A 10,637-nucleotide genomic window follows, 5' to 3' on the forward strand; every position below is an offset into this window, starting at 1 on the left:
TGAAACTACTGAGCCCACGTGCTGCAACTACTGAACCCGGCACTTCTAGAGGCACAACACAACACAAGAGGCACTTCCACAACAAGAGAAGCCACCGCAATGAAGAGTAGCCCCTGCTCACCGCAACTAGAGAAAGCCTGCACGCAGCAACGAACACCCAACACAGCCAAAAATTAAAAAAATCAGCTGTGAAAAAGTAATATTTAAACATGCATTCCAAGTTTGGGTAGGGGAGGAAGGAGAAGCAGGAACAAATAAATGAAGACGGCATGGAATGAGTGTAAAATATTGTGGTTATTGGAGACACTGGTCTTTGTTTTCATACCACTGATTAGGTAGCACCTGGCACAGTGCCACTCACATAGCAGACATTTATATTAATCAGTACTCTTTGCTGCAGTTATCAGAAATCCAACTGTAACTGATTTAAGGAGAAAAAGTAAATGAATTTATTGACTTGCATAGAAAGTTCAGGAGTAGTTTAGGTTTCAAGGATATCTAGTTACAGATAATCATAACAGCTTCAGGAATCACCTGTTTTTCTTTGACTTTGCTTTTGAGAAAGCAAGAGTGTTTCTGTTTCGGTGATAAACCTAATTCTAACTGGCTTAAGCAAAAATAAAATTATTGCCTTTTGTAATCAACAAATTCAGAGGTTCTACATAATATAAGAAGGTTCAACAGTACATTTAATAAGCATTCCAAAAGAGAGAAAAAGAAATAATGGCCAATAATTTTCTAGAATTGAAGGAAGATGACTCTTTACATTGAAGAAGCACATCAAGTTTTAGGAAAATAACATAAACATATAACATATATATGATGAATATAAGCAAAGAGAAAAATAATGATCTTAAATAGCAGCAGTTAAAACGTAACCTAAATAGAAAGAAATGACATTTAGACTGGAAGCCATATTGTCAAAAGTGAAAATATGCCAAAGATAGTGGAACATATATAGTACAGAGTATGTAACTATATATATATATATATATATATATATATATGTAACCTGGACAACCTAGTAAATCATCACTCAAGAATGAGGATGTGATGTAATGCACCACTGCTAATCCAAACAACACCCTGATCAACCCTAGTCCCTTCCCATCATACTCAGCCAAGGACTGAAGTCTCAGGGATAGAAAAAGGGAAGTATTCATGAGTCAAAAATATAAATGGATTCTGGAAAGAGGGCAGTACATGAATCTTGAATCTCCATGAATCACCACATCAAAACAGACTGTATAGTGAAAACAAAAATGCATGGGGCGGGCCTCCCTGGTGGCGCAGTGGTTGAGAGTCCGCCTGCCGATGCAGGGGATACGGGTTCGTGACCCGGTCTGGGAGGATCCCATATGCCGCGGAGCGGCTGGGCCCGTGAGCCATGGCCGCTGAGCCTGCGCATCCGGAGCCTGTGCTCCGCAACGGGAGAGGCCACAACAGTGAGAGGCCCGCGTACCGCAAAAAAAAAAAAAAAAAAAAAAAATGCATGGGGCAACATTTACAACTAAACTAGGTAACAGATAACTCCACAAACCCCAAAATACAAGTGTGGGATCAAACCACAAATGCAAAATTGCAGTGTTAATGCCGGAAAAAATCAGATATAAACTGTGAAGATATTAAGAAAATTATATAAGACATGAAAGAAAAATCAGAATAGGGACTTCCCTGGTGGTCCAGTGGTTAAGACTCCATGCTCCCAATGCAGGGTGCACGGGTTCCATCCCTGGTCAGGGAACTAAGGTCCTGCATGATGTGGCCAAAAAAAAAAAAAAAAAAATCAAAATTAAAAAAACCTCAGAAATAAAGTAACAACTTGGTAAAGAATTAGAAGAGAAAAAGTGGTTTCAGAAAATACTGAACTAGAAGGAACACAGGAGTAAATACAGATGGTGCCCAAGAGCACTAGAATTTGAAAATGAGATTTTAAATAAGTATAGAAACAGAAATGATTTTAGAGAAAAGATAAATATTGAAGATAGGTAAAGAAGATCCAGTGTATGGATTAAGAGTTCTTGATAAAGAAAACCAAAGCTAGCTAACAGAATATGATGCATAATTCAAGAGAACTTTTCCTGAAGTAAAATACATATATTCTATTTATATATATTCACATATATATTCATATATACATTTATATATATATTCGAAACCTCACACTGAAAGAGTATACTGTGCGCCTGAAAGCACTGAGCATGAACAAGATGTATTCTAGTCAGTAAAATTACTAGACTTTACATTTTGAAAAATGGTCATTTAGGCCAAAAAAAATTTATGAGAGAAAATTGGATTACCATAAGACTTCAACATTAACACTTTATGTGAGGAGAAAATGGTGAAACATTTAAAATATTCAGAGAAAGAAAATGAGAACCAAGTACCCTGTATCCAGCAAAACTGACTTTAAAGTATAAAAGCCTATTGGTTATCAAAATGAAAGAACTCAGAATGTTACTTGAGTCCTTCCTGAGGGGTGAAGCTCGGCAACCAAAATTACTGACAGTGACAGAAAGACAGTTAGTGAAACTTTCAATATTACTTGTAGAACCAAGACTAAATGAGGCTTTGTTTCAGTCAGGGTCCAGTCAAGAGATAGAAACTTCATAATAATTTGAACAGAGGACATTCACTATGAAGAATATTAATGGAATTGGAATAAAGGGAGGCTGACGAGCAAAAGGCAAAGAGAATTCTTACCATATAGGAACAGTAGATACAGGGAACAGCCACCACTCCTGAACTGAAATAGGATGGCGAAGAAACACCCTTAGAATGGCCAAGAAGCACCCTTGCCCCCATGCCCCATCCACCTCCTTGTTGGAGAGGGCATGACCGTGGCTCCCTGCTGTGGCCTCAGTGCGCCCCGTTAGAAATCCTCTCTGGAGTTCTCGGAGAACTAGCCACAGCAAGGTGCCTTTATCAGAATTCACCGCAGAGTGCCCAGAGAAGCCACTTACAGGAAGGTGCTGTACCAGCAGCACACCACTCCATGAAGCCATCTAAAACGGTGCACTGGGGCTTCCCTGGCGGCGCAGTGGTTGAGAGTCCGCCCGCCGATGCAGGGGACGCGGGTTCGTGCCCCGGTCCGGGAGGATCCCACGTGCCGCGGAGCGGCTGGGCCCGTGAGCCATGGCCGCTGAGCCTGCGCGTCTGGAGCCTGTGCTCCGCAGCGGGAGAGGCCACAATAGGGAGAGGCCCGCGTACCGCAAAAACAAAAACAAAAACAAAAACAAAACGGTGAACTGGGGGAAGCTGCCCTGGGAAGCTGCCGCTTGTTGTTGGCTACTGGGCACCGCTGAAAGGAACCACACACTCTGCAGGAGCCGAAGGAGATAAGTACAGGAGAATCAGAAAGAGAAGCCTCTTCCTCCTCCAGTGCCTCCCTGCCCCTACTCCGGCCCCGCCCCCTCCTTGCAACAGTACCTTCTGCTAACAAAGCCTAACATTAAACCAGCTGATATGGGAGAAGTATTTACAGAGTTCAGCTCCATTATTGCACAGCAAGCAAAGATTTGGAGCTGAGAGCCACAAAAAGTATAATCTGAGATGGATTTGTATTCTGAAATATTGGTACAAAATTACTGTAAAACTGGAAAGGAGTTTGGGAGGAGCACCGGCAAAAATTTAACTTTTCAGTATATTGATGGTGGCAATATTAGTATTTTGAGAATGTATGTGTAATATGGGGTAAAATGAGTAATTATCATTAGTATGAACTATCTATCTAGTTTCCTGCATCTTTTCAGTAGCAGTGCTCATTCTTACCATTTGGAGTGTGGTTTTGAAATACCAAGTCCCACTTGAAGAAACAAAGGCTACTTGGAGAAATGGGTGATTCTAGATCTGGGGCAGGAAATGTATAGAATGAGCATAAAATATCTTGACATACTGAAGAGCAGAGGAACTATTAAAGACTTCTAGGGTCATGTCCAAAGGACCCAGGAGCCAACTTGAAGAGGCTCCGCATTGGCCAAAGATGGGACAACTTGAGTTTCAATAAGGGAAATAATTAGAATGCACTGAAACCCATTAAATAAATTTAAATACATAAATTCATGATAATAATGTAGTCTTACCAAAGGGATTAAACCTGAATCTGATCAACTGCCAATTTACAGGAAATAGAGGACAAAGACACATTGAAAACACCATGAGTGTGCAGTCTGCAAAATCCAGACTGTGGGGAGCCCTGCAATCAGACAGCTGAGTTCAATAGATAAATTGTAAGAAAAAGAAGGGGGAGAACCATTAGATTAAAGGAGACTTAAAAGACATCAAATTATCCTAAATGATACATTAGAACAGTTAGACTAATATTTTCAGGACACTAAAATCTGTAACAAGGATGCCCACTGTCACCACTTCTATTCAACATAGTATTGGAAGTCCTAGCCACAGCAATCAGGAAAAGAAATAAAAGGCATCCACATTGGAAGGGAAGAGGTAAATTTGTCATTATATGCAGATGACAGGATACGATATATAGAAAACCCTAAGACGCCACACAGAAACTACTAGAACTGATAAACGAATTCAGCAAGGTAGGAGTATACAAGGTTAACATACAGAAATCGGTTGCATTTCTTTACATTAACAATGAAATATCAGAAAGGGAATGTAAAAAACCAATCCCTTTTAAAATCGCGTCAAAAAATAAAATACTTAGGAGTAAACCTGACCAAGGAGGTGAAAGACTTATATGCTGAGAACTATAAAATATTAATAAAGGAAACTGAAGATGACTCAAAGAAATGGAAAGATATCCTGTGCTCTTGTATTGGAAGAATTAATATTGTTGAAATGGCCATACTACCCAAAGCAATCTACAGATTTAGTGTGATTCTTACCAAATTACCTATGACATTTTTCATAGATCTAGAAAAAATAATCCTAAAACTTATATGGAACCATAAAAGACCCAGATTCGCCAAAGCAATCCTGAGGGAAAAAAAAAAAAGCAGGAGGCATAACCCTCCCAGACTTCAGACAATATTACAAAGCTTACAGTAACCAAAACAGCATGGTGTTGGCACAAAAACAGACATATGGATAAATGGAACAGAATAGAGAGCCCCCAAACAAACACACACACCTGTAGTCAATTACTTTGACAAAGGAGGCAAGAATACACAAAGGAGAAGAGATAGTCTCTTCAGCAAGTGGTGTTGGAAAAGTTGGACAGCCGCATGTAAATCAATGACATTAGAACACACCCTCCTCCGACCATACACAAAAATAAACTCGAAATGGCTTAAAGACTTAAATATCAGACACGACGCCAGAAAACTCCTAGAAGAGAGCATAGGCAAAACATTCTCTGACATAGATCGTACCAATGTTTTCTTAGGTCAGTCTCCCAAGGCAATAGAAATAGAAACAAAAATTTAAAAATGGGACCTAATCAAACTTACAAGCTTTTGCACAGCAAAGGAAACCGTAAATTAAATGAAAAGACAACCTACAGGCTGGGGGAAAATATTTGCAAATGATGCGACTGACAAGGGCTTAATTTCCAAAATATTAAAAGAGCTCATATAACTCACTATCAGAAAACAAACAACCCAATAAAAAAATGGGCAGAAAACCTAAATAGACATTTTTCCAGAGAAGACATACAGATGGCCAACAGGCACATGAAAAGATGCTTAACGTCACTAATTATTAGAGAAATGCAAATCAAAACTACAAGGAGGTACCATCTCACACGGGTCAGAATGGCCATTATTAAAAAGTCTACATATATGAAATTCTGGACAGGGTGCAGAGAAAAGGAAACCCTCCTATACTGTTGGTGGGAATGTAAATGGGTGCAGCCACTATGGAAAACAGTATGGAGGTTCCTCAAAAGGCTAAAAATAGAGTTACCATATGACCCAGAAATTCCACTCCTGGGCATATATCTGGACAAAGCTATAATTCAAAAAGAAACATGCACCCAAATGTTCATAGCAGCACTGTTCACAATAGCCAAGACATGGAAACAACCTAAATATCCATTGACAGATGAGTGGACGAAGATGTGGTACATATACATAATGGAATACTACTCCCCCTTGTGGTTGCCAAGGGGAAGGGTGTGTAGGGGAGGGAAGGACCGGGAGTTTGGGACGAGCAGATGCAAACTATTATGTATGTAGGATGGATAACAACAGTGTCTGACTGTATAGCAAAGGGAACTGTATTCAATATCCTGTGATAAACCATAATGGAAAAGAATACGAAAAAGAATATATATATATGTCTAACTGAATCATTTTGCTGTACAGTAGAAATTAACACATTATAAATCAACTATACTGCAATAAAGTATTTTTAAAAAGACATCAAATTAAAGAGTAAGACTAAATTATAGTGTCTAGAGGTACACTTAAAGACATTTTTTAAAGTGGTGACTATCAAAGTCAAGATAGTGATTACTTTTGGGGGAAGCAGGGGGTTTGTCATTGGAATGGAGAACACAGGCTTCTGGTGTGACTGACGAAACTCTTGATTTGGGAAGCGAATACAAGTATGTTCACCTTGTAATAAACCGTCTGTTTATTAACCAAGATGTTAATGAAACATTTTAACCAAGCTGTTAATGAAAGTGACAAAAATGGAGAATTTTCCACTCAAACACCTAAACTCTAAAGGGGATACTTTAGTAAGAGGGAAATGGAACTCAAAAGCAAGGAATGAGATGCAAAAAGAAATGACTTTGAGTAAATTAGATCCTGAAAGAATATAATTCCTGCGTTAAATTAATTTGAGAAAGAGAGTCTGGAAAAGCATAGTGAATTGACCACATTCACTCATTTTCTTTCCAAAACACCCACTGAAGTGAAACAAAGGTATAGTTACAAACCGACAAGGTGGCTGCAGTTTTGCAAGACAGTAGGTCATTGATTTGAGGAGAGGCTCAGAACTTGGAGGTATAAGGTACCTTGCGGGGTGGAAAGTGCTTACAGGAAGCTGATGAGTAAAAATCTGTATGCTGAATAGTGACCCCTTATCCCCCATTTTTTTCCCATTCCTCTTTTTGAAATTCCATCAGCCAAAGCCATGCCTCCTAAACTAGATACTGGAGTATTATTCTTTTGAGAAACTGAATGGTCCCAGAGAAAGCCTTCTATATGTTGCCATTTGGAGGCCAAGAGCAAAAAGTTTGGTTTAGCAGCTTATCACTCTCACCTGAAACCTATTAGTATATAAAAATAAGTGTAGAAAGAAGTCCCCCAAACAAAAGTGAAATCTATAAATACGAATTGCGGAGAATAATATTGATGAGTATTTGACAATTAAAAAAATAGTTGGATAGGTATACAGAAAACCAAACAAATTTTTAGAAGAAAGGCAATCATTAATATCGGGAAAAGCAAGCCTTTCTGTGTTACCCAAAAAGGGTCCATATGGCATTGTTCTGAGTTCCCATCTTAACTCAGAAGGAAACTATCACAATGTCCAGAGCCCCTGATAGCCTGAAAATGAAGGAGGAGGGTGTCCTCAAATTCCTTGCAGCGGGAACCTACCTTGGTGGCATCAACGTTGACTTCCAAATGGAATACAGCATCTGTTATCGAATCGGGTTCCTTTTGCGGGATGTGCAGCAAGCCGAAACGCTGAGACACTGCAGTTTGCAGCCAAGAGAGGGGTTATTCACAGGGCAACCAAGTGAGGATACGAGGATACGAGGATACGGGAGGACAAATCTCAAAGCCGCCTCCCTGAAGGGGAAGCAGGGCGGTCTGAGGTGTGGGGAGAGTGGGGAAAGGTGATTGGAAAAAGGTGCGGTAATCGTCGTTCTGCGCAGGCGTAATAAGCTGCAGGCCTCCCCACGATCCAATGAGGAGGCACTCAGCGCAATCTGAGGGTGGAGTCTTCAGCCCTCTGATGTCAAAGGTCACCGAGTGGGCGCTCGTGCACGCCCTGTTGGAGGGTGGGTGGTCCTAACCAGTTTTAATCAGCTCAGATGGAACTAGACACAGCTGACTCCAAGTTAGGCTACCTGCCGCTTGGAGGACATGCAATTAAAATAGTGAAGGCAGATGAAATGTATTTAACTCATTAAATACATTACCTATGGTTTCCTATCTGCAAAAAGTGATGGCACCTACATCATAAACCTGAAGAGAACCTGGGAGAAGCTTCTCCTGGCAGCTTTTGCTGTTGTTGCCATTGAAAACCTGGCTGGGGTCAGTGTCACGTGAAATACTCCCGGGATACCGGCCAGTGAGCTGTGCTGAAGTTTGCTGCTGCTACTGGAGCCACCCCTCTTCCTGGCTGCTTCACTCCTGGGACCTTCACTGGCCAGATGCGAGTGGCTTTCTGACTTCTGGTGGTTTCTGATCCCAGGGTTGACCCCCAGCCTCTCACAGAGACGTCTTATGCTAACCTGCCTACCACTGCTCTGTATAACAGACACTCCTCTGTGCTGTGTGAACACGGCCGCACCACGCACCAGCAGGAGAAGCCACTCAGCTGGTCTGATGTAGTGGATGCTGCTTCAGGAAGTTCTGCACATGTACGGCACCATGTCCTGTGACCACCCCTGGGAGGTCAGGCCTGATCACTACTTCTACAGAGATCCTGAGGAGAGTGAAAAGGAAGACCAGGCTGCTGCTGAAAAGGTTGGGGCCCAGGGGGAATTTCAGGGGGAATGGACCCCTCCAGATCCTGAATTCACTGCTACTCAACCTGAGGTCACAGACTGGCCTGAAGGAGCACAGGTGCCCCCGTAACTGGAGCGCTCAGCTGGCCATCAAAGACTGGTCTGCAGCTCCCACCACTCAGACCACTGAATGGGAAGGAGCAACCACTGAGGGGTCTTAAGCTGTTCTACAGACCAGCTTAAGACTATTTCTTAAATAGGAAAGGGAAATAAGGGTGAGGGAAAATAAACAGTTAAATAACAGAAAAGCAAAAAAAAAAAAAAAAAAAGGCCCAGGAAAGGAAACATTCATCATAATTACTACTTGGCTTATCATTGAATAATATTTACAGAGTCATAATAATATCAATACTATTATTTTAACCAAAATTTGTGATGGATTTACTATGAGAGAACAGAGGAAGAGAGAGAATAGAGGAAGTGGGGGAAGAGATAAGTCGGCTAAATGCTGATCTCCTTATTAATAGAAGTCAATAGTTGACATCTAAAACTGATATATAAAAAAATCAAAGTAAACATATTCTTTAGAAATACGGAAGCAATGAGGTACCACATCACACCAATCAGAATGGCCATCATTAAAAAATCTATAAATAACAAATGCTGTACAGGGTGTAGAAAAGGGGACCCTCCTACATTGTTGATGGGAATGTAAGTTGGTGCAGCCACTATGGAAAACAGTATGGATGTTCCTCAGAAAACCAAAAATAGAATTACCATATGATCCAGCAATCCCACTCCTGGGCATATACCCAGACAAAACTATAATTCGAAAAGATACATGCATCCTTATGTTCATGGCAGCACTACTCACAATAGCTAAGACATGGAAACAACCTAAATGTCCATCAACAGATGAATGGATAAAGAAGATGTGGTACATATACATCATGGAATATTACTCAGCCATAAAAAAGAAGAAAATAATGCCATTTGCAGCAACATGGTTGGACCTAGAGATTATCATACTAAATGAAGGAAGTTAGAAAGAGGACAAATACCATATGTTATCACTTATAAGTGGAATCTAAAATATGCCACAAATGAACCTGTCTACAAAACAGAAACAGAATCATGGACATAGAGAACAGACTGGTGGTTGCCAAGAGGGAGGGGATTGGAGGAGGGATGCAGTGGGAGGTTGGGGTGAGCAGATGTAAGCTTTTATATGTAGAATGGATAAATGGCAAGGTCCAACTGTATAGCACAGAGAACTATATTCAATATCCTACAATAAACCATAATGGAAAAGAATATAAAAAAGGAATGTATATGTATGTATAACTGAATCACTTTTCTGTACAGTAGTGATTAACACAACACTGTAAATCAACTATACTGCAATAAAAAATTTTCAAAAACATAAATACAGAAGCAAACATCCGATGAAATAGCTAAAAGAATGGAAGGTACATAGGGTCACCATTGTGGGAACTGAATGAAGGCTCCCCTTCTCCAAGACACATAAACCTGTAAGAACATTATTTTAATATCTTGATTTTGTAAAAGCAAAACCAAAAACACTATCGGACTTCCCTTGTGGTCCAGTGGTTAAGACTCCACAGGGGCTGGGGGTTCGATCCCTGGTTGGGGAAGTTCTGCATGCCACGCAATGTGGCCAAAAAGGAAAAACAAACAAACAAAAAAACAGACAAAAAATCATTGCCATTTGCAAGAAGATAATGTCTGTGCTGTAAATACACCTGCAAGGGTTACGCAGTGCACTCCCTCCACAGCAACAAGCCTGCTTCCAGGGAGCAGAATGGGGTCTGCAGTGGGGAAAGGTGGGTCAGAGTATTTCCAGTTTTCTTCTACAGTTTGATTTTTTAAAACTATATCTATTACTCTGATGGCAAAGAAAGAAAAAAGGGAAGGGAGGGGCTGGCTTCAGGTATGGCTAAATAGAGAGGATTCAAGTAATGTCATCAGGATCTGGATTCTCTCATCAACACAAGCATTCCTGTTAGGATCAAAAGATTGCTTC

General features: G+C 40.6%; 1 pseudogene across 1 annotated transcript; it reads left to right on the plus strand.

Annotated features, from left to right (window-relative positions):
• The first annotated feature begins 7,442 nt into the window (after positions 1 to 7,442).
• LOC309812863 (small ribosomal subunit protein uS2B-like) lies at positions 7,443 to 8,814 on the plus strand (annotated as a pseudogene). The gene is made up of 2 exons: positions 7,443 to 7,570; positions 8,087 to 8,814. The product of its transcript is annotated as a small ribosomal subunit protein uS2B-like (transcript).
• Positions 8,815 to 10,637: the final 1,823 nt, after the last annotated feature.

This window comes from Mesoplodon mirus, assembly GCF_964341445.2.
Source record: "Mesoplodon mirus genome assembly, chromosome: 12".
NCBI lineage: Eukaryota > Metazoa > Chordata > Mammalia > Artiodactyla > Ziphiidae > Mesoplodon > Mesoplodon mirus.